General features: G+C 38.9%; 2 long non-coding RNA genes across 2 annotated transcripts in view; one reads left to right on the top strand and one right to left on the bottom strand.

Moving 5' to 3' along the window:
• The window catches only part of LOC105526696, a 37150-nt gene extending 25930 nt beyond the window's left edge, over window positions 1-11220 (bottom strand). Inside the window, exon 1 of the long non-coding RNA XR_001004127.1 lies at window positions 10550-11220. This is a non-coding gene — a long non-coding RNA (uncharacterized LOC105526696). The remainder of the gene's footprint in view (window positions 1-10549) is intronic.
• The window catches only part of LOC105526697, a 12461-nt gene continuing 11544 nt past the window's right edge, over window positions 10339-11255 (top strand). Inside the window, exons 1-2 of the long non-coding RNA XR_001004128.1 lie at window positions 10339-10802; window positions 11091-11163. This is a non-coding gene — a long non-coding RNA (uncharacterized LOC105526697). The remainder of the gene's footprint in view (window positions 10803-11090; window positions 11164-11255) is intronic.

The following is an 11255-nucleotide window of genomic DNA, read 5'->3' as shown; positions in this document are numbered from 1 at the left end:
TTTGTATATTTTAGTAGAGACGGGGTTTCACCGTGTTAGCCAGGATGGTCTCGATCTCCTGACCTCGTGATCCGCCCGTCTCGGCCTCCCAAAGTTACTGTATATGTATGTACTTTCTATGGCATGGCATTAGTATTTCTATGGCTACTTTCTATGGCATGGCATTAGTATTTCCTCGTATTTTCCCTATGCAAGCTCTCAGTGATACATTTCTTAGGTGATGAACAAGCTCAAATAACTTCTAAAATATAAGAAATGTAGACCACTTCTGAACTACAGAAATGAGGCCTAAGATATAGCAGGGCAGAACATTGGAATCAAGAAAAAAAAGTGAGCTGTAGTTCTAGCTCTGATGAAAACTAGCTGTGTGACCTTGGGCAAATCTCTTAACCGCTCCCTGACCCAATCTCCTTATCTGCAAAATGACTGGCAGTGGGAGGATTAGATTATTTATAAGGTCCCTTCCATTCTAAGATACTTATTCTAATTCCTGCTAGACAAATGATTATATCATAATAACCTTTCTAAGTCAGTCTTCTACTCAGAGGGGAAAAAATGGTGCCACCTGCTCTCTTTATGGATACTTCTAAAAATTAATCAAAAAATACTGAATGATTTTATAAAGAAGAAAAATGTTAAATCTCAAGTAATCACTACCATAACAGTGTTTCTCTATAAGCAACCATCCTACAACAATAAGCATAATAAAAAGCAATAGCATAGTTAAAATTATACTTCTCTTCAGAAAATTGTATTTCACACAAATAAAAGTGAGAAGTTCATAATAAAACTATATTGCATGGATAGACATTTTTTATTTTTACATTTTGAACAGAAAGCTACTGGTTTATATTGAAAATTTTGGTTTAAAATATCTTAACACTACTCACACTTACTTCCAATTCATTCAATAGATGTATACATGGCATTTTTGCTGGGCCAGGCATCGTAGAATGATGAGCTAAACTGACAGATTTGTCCCCATGGATCTTATAGTTTGATGGATAGATCTAAAGAAAATTAAACTAAATGCTCCTTTAAGTCCTGAGTATATGATACGTCATGTCATCCTTCTAATAATTAAAAACTGATCCCCCCAAAAGCAGCTGTACAAACATATAGACCATAATCCATGTTTACCTTGCTACTGTACACGTGACTAAGAAGGCAAAAATTGGCACATTGATTCTAAAGAGAATCCTGGAAATACAAATTCCTGACAATACAGTGCCATCCTTTATGCTAAAGTGATTCCTCAAAACTCTAAACAGGACTCCAGAATGAAGACAAGCCCTCTACCCCTGATTTCTAACAATTAGCAACATGGAGAATTGATCAAAAGGAGGGATGCAATGTTCAAATTCTGTTTGCTGGCCATTATCTGAATTGGCTCTACGTGATTCATATTTTGCTAGAAGACTCTTTTGATATTTATATGTGTTGCCAAAAAATTCCCAGGCCTTCCGTAATTCTTTAATTAAGAGTTCTCAAATCCTAGTGAAGATTAATGATCACCAAATAGCGCTCCTACTACTATTGTGTTTTCCGTTAAAAGTGTGAAATGCAAAATTCGACGGAAGATTTCTTCCAATAAAGGAGTATAAAGAGATTTCCTTAAAATTACAACAATTACAAATTCTGTTATGCCTTTCATTCTGAAAATACCATAAAATTATCAGTGGTCATTCTTGGGAAACAATATTGGCATTCCTCATTCTTACAACTAAAAACCTAAATCCAAGAGCCTCTGTGGTATGGACTTTGATTACTAGAGTCCTGGAAAGAAAAGATGAAGCAAAGGCTTCCCTATGGAACAAGGGAAAACACAGACATATGGTAGCTAGAGAAGGAAAAACATTGTAAACCCAATGTCGTCCACCCCATATCTGTCAAGTGTCCTTTGTGAGACTGATGTCTACCTCTGATAACAAGAGGGGTAGGCGGAGTCTGAAGTCAGAATATCAAACACATTTGAAAAGAAAACAGGCGGAAAAAAAAATCACTTCTATCGGGCACTAGCCAAATGTCCATTTGTATGTACTGGCTTCTTTCAAAATATTCAATCACACCTAATAATTGGCAGAGAACACAAAAACGCTCTCACTCCCATGCTGTTGCATTCACTTCCCCTGGGGTACGTGGCCATTTGTAACCACTAGCAGCCACAAGGAAAAAACCCCAGGAAGACCAGACACGTTCAATTACACCCCCACCCCTCCTGCCTTACACCTCTCTGTTATTAATATACTTCAGCCTTGTGGGTTAGGAAAGGGTCCTTAAAAGCATCAAAGTAACATTTTTCTAACATTTCTGTTAGAGAACTAAAGGATTTTTTTTATTAAGAAAAATATAAAGACAAGCTAAAATATCAAACATCATGTTCAATTGATGATTCCTGAACACCTTTCATTTAATAAGCTTCTCAATGGTTTGTTAGAACTAAGAACATGTCTCACTCACAGAATAAGATACATGTTTTATGAAATCTCCACAGAAGAAGAATGATCATTCTTGCTTTGGAATAATTCTTATCCTTGCTGCTTTAAAAAAAAAATTGTTTCTGTTCTTCATCTCTATGCTGCATGCTGTTTAAACAAAAACGTATAATTAGTTGGGTCCAGTCTGAGAAGGAGTCACAATAGTATATGTATTTTCTCATTTACTAATTCCAAAACTGTGTGGATAGAACCCTTTATTTTTAAGTGATATTCTACAAATACTGGGAGAGATTAACTCATTAATTTCACCATCAATTTAGTAGTAGTAGTTACTACTAATAGTTCAGCAATATTCCAAGTGACTTATTTAATATAAGTTATTAGAATATGCAGAATGAAAATGCCTCTGACAGTCATTTCCTATACAAATATCTATTGAGCACTTGGAATGTGCCTACGGCTCTTCTAGTTGCTGGGAATATCACATTAAGGTAAGCCCTTTGGTATCTGCAGTCTAATGGAGGTGATTAGAGAGGTAAAAAGCAAAAATAACAGTTTAGTAAGTGCTTTGCTTTGTGAACTCACAGGCACTTACATAAGAGGACAACCTCGGCCACATTTTGGGGCCATAAAACTTCAGGGGGAACATAAGAGGCCTGGAAGTGATAGAAAAGTTAGTCAGGTGATGATGAACAAATGTGCTTTAAAAAAATCATTGGACACAAAGTCAGCTGAAGACTGACGAATGTTTGTGAGCATGTGTTGCTCCCAAGTCAGTTAATCAGGACAAATTTTCTGGAGAAATCAGCCTGGAGTACAGTTTTAAAATAAGGAAATCACGGCCTTAGGGTAGAGGGGCAGTCCTTTTTGCTCTCTCCGTCTTTGGTCTTACTCTAAAAACAGACAAGAAACAAACTGTGTCTCTAGGACAATCCTAAAAGAATATGCTAAAACACACCAAGCCAACAACGACAACAACAAAATTAGAGGTGAAACAGCAAGAACACAATTCCTTGAAATATACTGGATACCTCAAGACTTATTCTAAGTTCCTCTATCTGCTCTGCTCTTGGCTTCAGGACTTCTGATACCCGACTCCCCAAAATAAATGCTCTTGGCGATGCCTCTCATTAAGGAGAATTACCCCCTAAGGATGCCACCAAGATCTCAAAGCCTAATGCACACTTCTTTGATGGCAGGACAACTCCCAATTATAAAAACAAGAGTGGTAGTAGGAGTCACAGCACCACAGTGAAATTATGCTGCACATTTAGAAAGTTCTAGGAGGGCTTTATGTTCATAATCTCAACTCACCCTCACAAAGCCTCTGCACAGTAAGTATTATCATCACCCTTAGTTTATGAATGAGGAAGTTCAAGTTTAGGGAAGTTCACTGAAGTATCCCCAGTCCCACAGCTGGTGGATACAGGAGTGAGATGTACACACAAGGTTGCCTAATTCCCAGGCCCATGGTTTTTAGAGCACGATCCGTTCTGGTTTACTGCCTCCAACACCATTCACCAACATATAAGGCCAACACCAGCTGCCCTACAACAAAGGAGAAAGGCAAGGAAAGGGCTGAAGTAGAGCGAGAGAAAGGAGGAAAAGGGTTGGTCCAGAACCTCTACAGTTGCAGATTAATTACTACAGTTACAGAAGGGACTGGAGAGACAGGACAAAGGAAAGATCTGACTTAGTTTATTGCAATAGCACAGTATTTACACTGTTTAAAATAATATGGAAAAGATAACGTGAGGCACAGTGGCCGTGTTTCCAGAGTTGCCATTTCACACGTTTTACATTTTGTGCCCTTCTTCAAACAAAAGAGGTTGGACTTCCTCTTTACCACTGGGCAACCAACACTAAAAAAAATAATTCTGAAGGTAAAAATTCTCCATTCTTCCTTTTTACATATTGAGCAATAAAATACCATTATATTTTTAAGAAAGAGTAACAATCCTTGCTTTCATCTTTGAGTTTTAAAATACATTGTTCCATCTGTGTCATCAGTGAGAGAAGAAAATGTGGTTGATTAGCACTGAGTTCTCATCACAAATAATATTTATCCAACACTTTTTCTTAATTTTTATTGAATTGTTTGAAATCTTCCTCCTTTTTTAATACACTTATCTTCAGTAAACCTATAGGTGTAAATCACACCCTCAAAATATCAAAGGTAATGATTATACTTGGGGTCTACAACCTACAGGCAAGATCCAGTCCCTTGCCTCTTTTTGTAAACAAAGTTTGATTGGAACACAGCCATACTCACTCATTTACTATTGTCTATGGCTGCTTTTTAGCTACACCAGCCAAGTTCAGTAGTTGCTATAGAAACCATACAGTCCACAAAGCCTGAAGTATTTACTATCTGGCCCTTTATAGAAAAACTTTGTTGATCCCTGCCCTATGCCATTGATACATTCACAGATAGAAGACTTCATTATTCTTCTCTAACATCTGTCTTCTGGATACTCATCAATTCACTCATTCATTCATTTGTTAATCAACTAATGTCTGTGAAACATCTTCTGTGTCCCTGGCACATAGATGAAGAATGGGTTAAAGACTCGTGGGGAAACAGACTAAAGAATACCACCAAGTGATGACTGTTCCAATAAGACAGGAGCCTGGTAAAAACGAAACCCTGGAGGCATCAGGCTGAGGGAATCAGATAAGGTCTCAGGCAGTATACAGTTCGGGCGCTTCAGGTATTCTGGTTGAGATACTATTACCCATTTTAACAGCGATGTCAAAAATCACTGGGTTACATTATGCTTTTACGACTTCACAAAAGGCACCTTCTGACTTATTGATAGATCTTTAAATATTATAAAAGTGTTGAGACGGTTTGGAAGAGATGTAGCTTCTCTGTGACATCAGGAGAGCTGATCATCTCCAAGCATCTGATAATAAGGGCACCAGCTCTTCCCCAAAGTTGTAAGGACTAAGTAACATTAGGTGTCAGACAGAACACAGTCAGGGAAACTATCCAACACAAGAGTCACCTGCGCTCGGTGGCCCACAACAATCAACTGCTTATATTCCCTTTTTTGTTTACCCACGAATCCCACCAGAACCTCATTGGTCTATGTTGAACCTTATAACTAGAGAAGTTAGCCTCATGTGTGAGCAGAAAATAAATACCTAATAAATAAATGATTGATGCAATGAGTGAGGATGATTGCTCCTTTGGTGTTTTAATGAATGGCAAAGGATGAAACAAATACTATGACATATATTGTCTAAGTGAGTATCTAGGACTCAAGCTTAAGTATAAGCTTAAGCTTAGCTAAGTCAGCATAAATGGCATTTTAAAATATGCTTGCTTTGTTTTTCTTTTTGACTTATTGAATACTTACCTCCCTGGTAATGGATAAAAACAATGGGAAATTCTTAGCAACCTAAACAACCAAATAAGACTTATATTTAACTATTATAATGTGATCAATTTATTTTTCATCAAACAATAAACATTTGATTTGACTGGGTACCTGGAAACAGGCTGTGCTTTACATATAAATTAGCCATATGTTTATTAAAGAGTGTTAATAAAAGCATGTTGACACTTTTCCTTTCTTAAGTGATTTTAAAGTGATATTTTATTTCCATATATTTGCATTTAAATATTTAAATAATTGTCCATTGACCTAAGCAAAATAAATACTGCAAAAGAAAACCAAAAAATGTTCACTTATTAAAACAACAAAGAAATTGCTTCATTTTGGAAGGAGCAGTACACTAAGGTAATCTTTTATTCAACAAATATAAATTGACATTTTATTCAATTAAGAAAGATTGCTAGTGTAGTTGCAAACCTTTACAATAAATGTTTACATGGGGACTTTCAAAGCTAGTGGGGGTATGATCTATCAATTACATCAGAAAATATACTCTATTTTAGCTTGATAAGATTTATATGCTGCAATGTAAACACTGCTGGATTTAAAAAATATACATATGATTGATAGATTTCTTGGCTCTGACACCATTAGAAGATTTGTTTTATTTTGTTTTGACTGTATTCTCTGATATAAGTAGAAATCACTGTTTAAAAGCATTATGTATCTAAATAGTTCTAAATATTTTAAAAAATCTAAATGAAAAGAAAAAGCTACACCTAAATTTTCTCTTGCCTTTTTCATGTGGTCAAAGAAAAAAAAAAAAAAATCTAATGTGACAAGTTTACAAGAATCTCTGTTATTCCTTTCCTTTATGTGGCCCAGCTTCTTGTTTACTTGTGATATCCCAGGGTGTTCTCACAAAAATTAATTTCAAATCTAAAAGGCAAAGATAATCACTACTTTCAGCAATGAAAGGTAACAGAAAGAAATTGCAGTTTAAGTATAGAGAGCATATAATTAAGAACAAGAAAAATTAAAGTATTCTTGAATATGTGTTGCTTTAATTTTTCTTCTGATAGCTTTTCAGATTACCTTAAAAAGATCTATCAAAACTCCTCCTCTAGAAAAGATCTATTAAAAGCCACAGACACTTGGAGATCCACGAGAAGGAAAAAAATGGGTCATCTTATAAAATTGATTATGTGAGTTGTCTATATGCAGTGCAGATGTCAGCAACAAGGAAAACAACCTCCAGATATATTCTGCAGGCAGATTTTCTTCTGGAGAAAAACCTATGTTTTCCTATACATTGTGAAGCCAACAGGGTAGGGTAGGAGCAGTTAAGTTTCATCCATAAGCATCCACATCAGGCTGGTTTTTGAAAAGAGAGTCAAACCCACAATAGCCCAGAAAATTATATTTTGTAATAACAAAAATGGTATATATATATATTTTTTTCCTGTCTAAATCTGGAATCCTGACCACCTTATTTTAAACAAGCCAGAGATTGCAAGCTTCAATCTGTTTGGATAGAAAAGAATTTATATAAATGTTTTGTTCAAGCCCAAAAGGGAAAGAGAGTTTAAATATACAGTGCATGAAGGATGCATGCCCAACTTCAAAACAGCTTAGTGCACACAAGAGGAAAAATAATCTAACCTTCTGTTAGTCATTCCCAACAGTTTTTAAGCTTAAATATCTTGCAATTTGCAACATCATTTCAATGACCCCCAACAGTGAGAGATTAACCAAAATTTCATAACTGCCCCACTCTCCTCCCCTCATGCATCTTGAGGGGACGGGGAGGAACAAGAAGGTCAAAGAACAAATGGAAACAAAATCTGTGTTTTGCACTCTTTCTCTGCACTTGAGAAAGAAAAGGAGGCAGATAAATCTGTATAATACTAAACCAAATCTCTTTAATTCCAGTCAGCTTTTATCATTCAGCCACTGAGTCTGTGTGTGGAAAAATTCATGCTAATTCCCCCTAGCAACAGCCTCAGCCTATCAGGAGACTTTATGTACCATGCAGCTGCCAGCCAGAGAGAATAACTCTAAGTAGGTCAGGCCTGTATTTCTAAAAATGCTACGGTCTAGTAACCCCACTGTCCCGTCTGTCTGCCCTGCCCCATAATAACCTCAATTGCTTGGTGACACAATGACATACTATCCTGTTAGAGTGCAATCACATCATGCTACATTATTCTGCTGCGAGCATGACTGCTGGGTGAAGGACCCTCGGAGGGGCAGCATTAATCAGGCAGGCATTCATGTCCAGCAGCACTTCACTCTAGAAATGGGGACTGCATTAATGACCAGCTGTTTGAACTAACACAAACAAAATAATGTCTTCCACCCTGTTGGGTGCACAGAATACACTATTCTGATCTGGCAGGTTCCGCTTCTTGACTAAATCGAAGATGTAAATTAAACGGGCTCAGACAACGTCAGTTTTGGCAACCTCAAAGTGAGTATATTTAAATTATATTACATGTGATTCAAAAAGCTATTGATTTAATATATGCAGCTTTCCATGCTACAATTTTCCCTGATCCACATTTTAAAAAAAGAAAAAATGCATACATGGGTAATGCAATACATATGCACATATTACCCAGCAAGCTAAACACACAGAGCTGAACTAAAATTGACTTCTCTTTGGGCAGAGAAACAAAGCGGGTCAGGAGTAATTGTGCGGCATGAACACAAATACAAATAGAAAATGAATGTCGTGGAAGAGCACTGAAAACAAATAAGAGTAAACATTCTAAGCCTACGGACCAATCAGCTCCTCCCACCGTCTCTTTGTGGAGGCTTCAGGAGCACCCAAATCTCCAAGCACAAGAGACAAGGGAGGGAAGTGAACGTGGCCTTCAAACCTCAACAATTCTGGTACGCTGACTTCCCATAACGTTTACTGACAAGCTGCTGCTTGGCTTCAAGACAACAAAACCTCCTTCAAGGTTTAAACTCGGGAGATCACCATAAATCAAAACTCCTTAGTTGTTTTTTAAATTCGAAAGTGGGAATTTTAGGATTTAATTTACCCTATTTACTTGAATGTCACTTTTGACTTCTCTCTATTGAAATGCACAAAAACAAACAAAATTATGTGTGGATACAGAGATAGGAGACCGGCACTGCCATTTTTGGCTATTTAGTAAAACATCTTGTATTGATAGAGCTTGCATTGATATTTTCTCACATGATTACTTTGCATGTTTAAGCGTTCACAGTTTCATTTAATGAACATATCTCCCCTGATAAATTGATAATTCAGCTTTCAATTATACAGAATTCAGTAAGTCTTATTTGTGGAATCCATCACTATTTGATTTACAAACAGAAAATTTCTTAATCCATTTGCCCTTGTTTGAACTGGGTTTGATAACTTAGTTATGACTATCTTCTTCACTTTGTGGCACACATCACATAGTTATTCTTGGATAGATACAGTCACTGACGCAACCATGAACCGCTAATTACAAGCTGGTGACATTCTGCTTGTCTATGCAGCTTTGAAGTTCTAAGGCTGTTTTTTTCTTGTGCGCTTGCTCTGTTTCATTCTCTTCTCCTCATGCCACCCATCCCCAATCACTTACTCTCTCTTTCCTCTCTTCACTTTAAAGCCTTTCTGGATTCACTCTAGGACTATCTGGAGAAAGAAGTAAGAATGATCAGATTCTGTAACTTGCTGCTTTTCCTTTCCTTCTGTACTATCCCTGCACACAGACCTACAGTTTGAAAGTACAGTAATAAGATCCTCACCCAGCCCCACCCGCAGGAATGCATCAACAGCTGGCCAAACATAATCCAACACACAGAGCTGCCTTTGTAGAATTAGTAACAAACAGTGGAAGGGCCAGAGAGGCGTCCCAGAAGAGCTCCCCATGACAACTGGGAAAGCTCCTCACCCCCAGGGTTGAGCTGACTCCACTGAGCTGGGGTTGGAGAACCCCAGTCCTCACATGTGAATCTACAACAAGCCTCAAGTGCCGGCCCTCAACCTCACTAGAAGCTACTCGGAGGGCATTCAGCTCTCCATAACAGCAAGTTAGAAGCGAGCATTCTCCATACTGACAACCGCCATACTCTGCCTCATGGCACATGCCTTTTGAAATGCAACACTGCAAATCTCCAAATCACATGAAGAGCATTTACACCTGTATCTAACCATCTTCGCTGTGAGCTGGTAGGACCACCTCTCCTCCTTGGAAAATAATTTCTTTTTGCAAATTATAGGCTGATCCCGGCATTCTGAAACATGTAAATATAACACTGTATTCATCTCCACTGAGCATTTAGCATCTGAAGCCTGTGGTAGCCAGCTGGTCTCAAAGTCATCTGGGATACATTTATTTTGATTAAATTGATCAGATTTCTATTTACAGGATAGAATTTTTTGCCATTACTGAATACAGCTGTGTTTACAGGGATTTGTAGAAGAAGAAAACAAAACCCCACAATCGGTCCTAGCAAAGCACAGAGCATTCAGAACTGGAAGGAGTTAAAACAGAGGGGGCTTGCTTTCACAGTAAAAAGAAAATTCTGCATGCAGCTGCTTTGGCCATGCTGTCTCACTAGTCAGGAAATGGGTGTTGAGCTGGAGCTGAAAACACAAGCTGCAATCAAGCCCGATCCAGCAAAGTGACAGACTTCCTGTGTAAAACGGTCAGAAACCTTTTTTCATGTCTCTACATGCATGCACATGCATTTAAATCCATGCTGCGAGGCTGCGATTTTCTCTGGGGACACTGGTACAGTCACCTAGCCCATCAGTTCCTTCGTTGACAGCGTCGGGGACATCCAGACTGCAATTTACAGTTCCTCCATCCATGTGCTGGGTTATAAATTACGCCATCCTCCCTAGAATGAGAATGCACAGCAAGCGGCAGACAATCACCCGGCATTCGGCATCTCTTTCTTTTCACGCGCTCCCTCACTCCGCCTTTCTCCAGCTCTGCCTTCTCAGGCAGATACATCAGATACCTTGTTTATCCATCTTCAGCTCCACTCTGAGGTAAAATGCCACCACATCTCGCCATGGGTTGACCCCCCAGACTAAATCCCTGGGAACAGCCTGAGCTGGGTGCACGCGGCCGAGGCGACGGCTGCCCTTGCCCTGCGGAGCACGGGTGGGCATTGGATGTAAGGTATTCCTAACTTCCCCTTCCCCAGTCCTTGGCGTCCTCTCTAGCCGTCCCACCCCAGGTCTTCTGCAGCTTCACCCTGTCCTCCAAGTCGCCTCGCCCAGCTGCGAGGGAGGAGACCCTGGCCGGAGCTCCGCCAGCAGGTCCTTCTTTCGCAGGGCGCAGACGCACGATTCCGGAATCGGGTGCACCATGGCGAAGCCCAGGCGGGAGATGGCCGCAGCAGCTCAGGTAACCAGGGGAAGCTTGGCGTGCCCACGGAGATGCAGCCCTGGAGCTGTGAGGAAAGACGGTCTGGCTTCAGAATTAAAAAAAAAAAAAAA

The sequence above is a fragment of the Colobus angolensis genome, unplaced genomic scaffold (assembly GCF_000951035.1).
Source record: "Colobus angolensis palliatus isolate OR3802 unplaced genomic scaffold, Cang.pa_1.0 Scaffold6, whole genome shotgun sequence".
Taxonomy (NCBI): domain Eukaryota; kingdom Metazoa; phylum Chordata; class Mammalia; order Primates; family Cercopithecidae; genus Colobus; species Colobus angolensis.
The sequence above is the reverse complement of the archived record's forward strand: the minus strand, read 5'-3'. Positions and strand labels throughout refer to the sequence as shown.